Below are 6,000 nucleotides of genomic sequence, written 5' to 3'. Positions count from 1 at the left end.
CTGTAGCTACCCACCCCACCCCCTACCCCTAGTCCCTTCCCTCCGATCCCTGCTGCATGCAATAATAACACAGGATCTTTTTCTGACTACTCTTGTAAGCCTCATTATCCAGTCTGGATGCTTCTCTGGCATATTTGAAAACAACCCCCTTCCTTTTTTTTTTTTTTTTGTCAGTTATGGGTCTTGAACTCTGGGCCTGGGTGCTGTCCCTCAGCTCTTCAGCTCAAGGCTAGCACTCTACCACTTGAGCCACAGTGCCACTTCCAGTTTTCTGGTGGTTTTATTAGAGATAAGAGTTTCACAGACTTTCCTGCCCGGGCTGACTTTGAACTGTGATCCTCAGATCTCAGCCTCCTGAGTAGCAAGGATTACAGGTGTGAGCCACTGGTGCCCGGCTCCCCCCTTCCTTTTTGATGCTGGTCCTGGGGCTTGAACTCAGAGCCTGGGCATTGTCTTTTATTTACCTTTTTTACCCAAGACTGGTGCTCTACCACTTAAGCCACAGCAACAGTTCCAGTTCTTTGGTGGTTAATTGGAGATAAGAGTTTCATGGACTTTCCTGGCCTAGGTTAGCTTAGAACTGTGATGCTCAGATCTCAGCCTCCTGATTACAGGTGTGAGTTTGAAGTCCCTTTTGTCTGGCCTCTACCAACTGCTCTTGAGACCTGGGCTACCCAAACACAACAGGCTTCCTCCAATGCGTGCCACCCCCACAGCCTGATTGCTCTCCCACCTAGAGACCTCCAGCATGAAATGTCCTATGTCATACCCTTTGATTTTTTCCTAAACATTGTCCCCTGTGGGCCTGTTTCACACCATCACTGTTCACTAACCCCTCTACCTGCAGGTCTATCTCCCTGAATTGGGTCACATTCCCAGACCCAGAGCCTGAGACAGGATTCTGGGTTCAATGATTTATTAAGGGAGGAGGGCATGACTCCGGGGAGAAATACACAAGGGAGAGAGGAATGCAGAAAGCAGGGGCATGGAAGAATAGATGTCAGGAAGAGCCTAGACAGGGCCTGATCCAGGGGCTCTGCAGTATAAACTGCATTGCTGAGCTGTCTCCAGAGGCACAGAGGCTGCCTTTTGTGTCCATGTATCACACAGACATTAGCTGTGGGGTGGAAGGTTCATAACTTCCCAGGGAGGAAGCTATCATCAGCCAGAGACAAATTATAGCATAGGGGGCAGCTGCAAGCAGCAGCAGCAGCAGCAGCAGAAGCAGTAGCAGCTGTCAACACTGCAGTTGGATAGTGGATGCACTGGCCAGGCAAAGGGGGTCAGGCTGGGTACCAACAGTCCCCTGGCTAAGGGACCTCTGAGAGACAGCTGAATGAGTGAAAAGTATGTAGATTTCTGGCTCATTGGCACTAGCACATTCTAACCTGAGAGGAGGTCCTGCCCACAGCCTGAGGCTGCCCAGTCGCCACTGCAGGGACTAGAAAAGGGTCCAGACACCCAACCCACTGGAAAGGACTCTACTGAGCAGATCCCTGCAAACCCAGTGTCTGCAATATACTGGACTATATGGATGGGAGCTTCAGGAAAATTTCTCATCATTCCTCATAATATCCATTTTGCAGATGGGAAGGCAGAGGCTTGGAGGAATGGTGAGGCTCCAGGAAGGTCATATGAGAGGAAGAGCTGGGATTCAAACGTAGGAGTGACTCCCTGCCTGGCTCCTTTTCCCCAGTGTTTGCATGACTTCGGAGTTTAGCCCTTCTTGCCCACCAAAAAAGAAAAAGTCTAGTGAATCCAGGCTCACCACTCTGTCCTATAACAGGGCTCAGCCAAACTCAGAGTGCCCAAGAGTTACATCTGGGATTTGCAATAGTTGGGAGGCCCACATGTATTTTGCATGCTATTTGCATAATGGTTGCATCTGGTTTACATGTGTCCATGTTGAGAGCAAATCAGCACTGTAGAAAAAAATATATTCATATCTATCTATGTTATGTATAGTGTCAGTGCTGGGGCTTGAACTCAGGGCCTGGGTGCTGCCTCTTCACTTTTTCACTCAAGGCTAGCACTCTGCCACTTGAGCTATACCTCCATGTCCTGCTCTGTGGTGATTCATGGGAGATAAGAGTCTCACGGACTTTCCTGCTAGGCTGGCCTCGGAGCACAATCCTCAGATCTCAGTTTCACGGATAGTAAGGACTCTAGGTGTCCATCAGCACAGCAAAAGCTTTTTGGTTTGTTTTTTTTTTCCTGCGGCTTCTAAGTCCCTCTCAACCCCATGGAAGTGCATCTGGGCTTGACAGAGTCAAGTTGCCGTGATTTCTGGGTTCTCCCTGGTTTTCACTTATAGACTGCACTTCTGCTTACCTACATTCAAGGGTCCTGGGCAAGTCATCCTGGAAGAACTCACTGCAGCCTCCTACCCCAGAAACTCACATGCATTTAACTGTCATTTCACTTGGATGGTGCAGGTGTAACCAAAATGCTGATTAGGCTTTGAGTGGTCCTGGTGCTGATGTTAAGGAGAGGATGAGACTAAACAAAGAGCCACTGTTGCTCACGACCTCCAAAGGTGCCCCCTGTGCAGGGCCCAGCTAGACACCCTATGAATTAAAAGCCTGGTGGGGGGGAGGGTCAGGTGGAGTCAGGAGTCTGTTCCATAGTACAGGTTCCTCTACCAGTTGGCATGGGGAGTGGAGGGTGAGTGGGGGGATGGGGAGCAGACAGCACCTTTCTGAGCAGCAGGGAGGGATCTTGCCAGGAAGCTGACTGATTTTGACCTTTCTGTCTCTTTTAGGAGTGCTGTCAACCATAAACTTTGTATGGCTTTCGATGATCTTATTTGATGAGCCCTGAATGAAGAAGAGGCACGTGGAAAGGGGCATCTCAGGCCCCTGGGATTGCAAGCAGCAGAGCTCCCAAGCTCACTCAGTGTCCCCGGATCCACTCTCAAATCTGCTCTGTCCCCAAAAATCCAGTTCTTTTCTTTTGCCCACAAAGGAAGGAGGGCTGCTCCAGTTTCTAGTACATGTTTCCCCTTATGTGGAAACATAGGCTCCACAGGGGCCCTAAAGGATTCTCAATGTGAGTTTACTTGCATGTCCAGCTAGGATGATCTTGTCATCCAGAAAGCATCCTTGGTTGATCCTGGAGAGGTGTTGCATCTATAGTCACAGCTATGAAGATGGGGGCTGGAGGGCTGGGGACAAAGGCATCTGGATATGGCCATGTACGTCACATGAGTAGAAACCATACTCCTGTGTGTGGTATCGGCCTGTCTCCATCCAGGTGGAGGAACTCCTGTCTGAGTCAGGGAGAGCATTCCTGTCTGCCTTCCTCCCTTCCCTGCCTCTGGCCTCCCTAGGTTTCCTGTCTGGCAGATGCAAAGTGGCCTCTCTACAGGGAGACCCCCAGTCTCTGGCTGCATCCAGCCAAGACCCTGAGTGAGCATCTCCCTGTACCGATGTTCTCCCGCCTCCCCTGGGATGGGGCCCAGACCCTGACTCCCCAAACTGTTCCAATTAAAGAAGCCTGATTTGATGTCAGCCACCTGGGGGAAAGGGAAGTGGGGTCCAGCTGTCCTTTCAGCCCCGTTACTTAGGCATTCTCAAGTTCAAACAGGGTCCAGCCTCCTTCCTGTGAGTTGTGGGCCCCACATCTGGGGCTGGGAAAGGGAGTAAAAGGAAGGGGTGGGACCCCTTGGAAAAAGATCACAGCTTATGGGGTAGGGGAGTTTTCTCTCAGAACCAGCTGGGTGGGGCTGCCAAGCAGTCAGAACCCAGCCTGGGGTTGGGCTCTGAGTATTTCTCCTCAGATGTCTCTTGCTTTCTGAAAAGCAGAAAGGCAGCGGCTGTAGGTCAAGAGCATGTGTAATGAGTATTATGAGTGAATAACACCTCTGTTAAAGGTGAGACAATGTAACAGAACATTTGGTGGATTGTGGGGGAAGGGAAGGATACAGCCTTGTCATTGGCATCATTTAGTTGCCTAACCTATTCAAGCTAGCGCCAATAGTGGGTTATTGGAAGCAGATTGGGAAGTCACAGCTTGCCACCAAATGACAATGCTCCATATTTTTTTTCCTGAACACCACAGCCTCTTGTCTCTGGCCTGTCTCCCTGGCCAACCATGCCTCTCTGATCTGCATAAGTCCTGCAGAGCTATGCCTATAGCATGCCATGGGGTCATCCTCTTACCACCCCCAAAAGTCCCTGTAGTGGGCTGAATGGACCCCTCTCCTCCTAAACTGTCCACCAGGGTCACAGAATGTAACCTTATTTGGAAATAGTCTCTTTGCTGACATATTTACTTAAGATGAGGTTATGATGGAGTCTCAAGTTCAGTGACTAATGTTCTTAGAAGAAGCGGAAAGGAAGCCAGGTAGGGTGGTGATCACTTATAATCTCAGCTGCTGGGGACAAAGAGGCCTGCTGGGGCAAAGTTAATGAGACTCTATTTCAAAAACGAAATACAAACTAAAGGGCTGGGGAGCATGGCTCAAAGGGATCCTGGCTTGTGCAAGGCCCTAGGTTCAATCCCTAGTACTGCAAAAAGACAAGAGGACATAGAGACCCAGAGATGTGTTGTGAGGATGGAGGAAAGAAGACTCGAATGAGGACAAAGCAGAGATGGCGGTGGTGCAGCTGCAGGCCCAAGAGGTCAGATTGCCAGTACCTGCCAGAAGCTAGAAGAGGTAGGAAAGGATTCCAGGAGAAGATGTTGCCTATGAAGCCAGGAAAGGAGACTTGGGAGGAGCCAGTGCTGTGACTTCTCCATCTCTGACTTCAGCCTCCAGGCGGTGGACAATAGGAGCTTGCTGTTGAAGCCTCTTCCAGTGTCCTGTGCCTTCTACAAAGGCTTGTCAACAATTTGTGAAGACACAGAAAGCTGCAGTCACCTGTGTGGAAGAGAGAAAATGCTACCCTGGTTCTTGTTTTTGTGCCAGTAACGAGGGCTCAAACTCAGGGCCAGAATGCTGTCCCTTAGCCTTTTTGCTCAAGGCTAGGGCTCTACCACTTGAAGCACAGCTCTCCTTACAGCTTTATGGTGGCTAACTAGAGATAAGAGTCTCCCAGACTTTCCTGTCTGGACTGATTTCAAATCTTTATCCCTCGATCTCAGCCTTCTGGGTATCTATGGTTACAGGCACTGATCCACCAGCACCCTGCAGAAGTACAGTCCTAGGCTGTTGAAGACGGAGCCGATCAAAAGACCCCTTGCAGGTTAGGAAGTGGAGGAGATAATGAATAAAGACAATTACAGAAGTCCACTTTCTGGTTCTGAGAATCACTTTCACCAGTGAAATATGGAGGAGGAAACTTGGCTTCATGCTGCTCCTGCTGAGAAAGATTTTTAAACGTTTTCTTTGACAAGAGAGGCTGAGTCCTACACCAGGTCCAGGGCCAGGATGATGGCGAGGTGCTGGTGAAACTCAACCTGGGTCCTGTTACCCGAGGCGGAGGAGAGACCTGGTCACCAAAGGATGGCAGAGGATGGCTGAGAAGAGCAGTCTGCAGAGTTCTCAGTTATCACCCCCACCCCACACCCCCCAACGAGAGCGCGCCCAGGAGGCGCTTGGAGAGGTGGTCCAAACACTGTCCTCTCCGCTCTAGATGCTGCCCCGCGGGGATGGGTTTCTAAGATCAGGGTATCCTGCCTTGGAGTGGGTAGCTCTTTGGGGGAATTAAAAACAAACAACCTCAGGGCTCTGGCTTCTCTGATTGTCGCCTGGTACCCCAGGTGACCTGTCGTCGTGTCTGGGTGACGTTCTGGGGAGGGGGGTGGATATGGCGCTCTGCTGGCCCGAGCTCCCGTTCCCTTCTTAACCTCTCGCTTGCAGCCGGCGTGGGGCGGGGGTCTGGCAGCGGAGGAGGGGGCTGGCGGAGGAGAGCGGCGCGGCCCCAAGTTTATGCTAATCCGCGCAGAGCCCGCCTCCTGCCTCCCCTCTGCGGCCCCAGCCGCGAGCAGCGCCGGCCACTCGGCGGGACGCAGCCACCACCACCGCGCGGCGGCGCCCGGCGGCCCAGCGAACCGGGG

Source organism: Dipodomys spectabilis, unplaced genomic scaffold (genome assembly GCF_019054845.1).
Source record: "Dipodomys spectabilis isolate Male_0828 unplaced genomic scaffold, ASM1905484v1 ptg000175l, whole genome shotgun sequence".
In the NCBI taxonomy this organism is placed as follows: Eukaryota; Metazoa; Chordata; class Mammalia; order Rodentia; family Heteromyidae; genus Dipodomys; species Dipodomys spectabilis.
The sequence above is the reverse complement of the archived record's forward strand: the minus strand, read 5'-3'. Positions refer to the sequence as shown.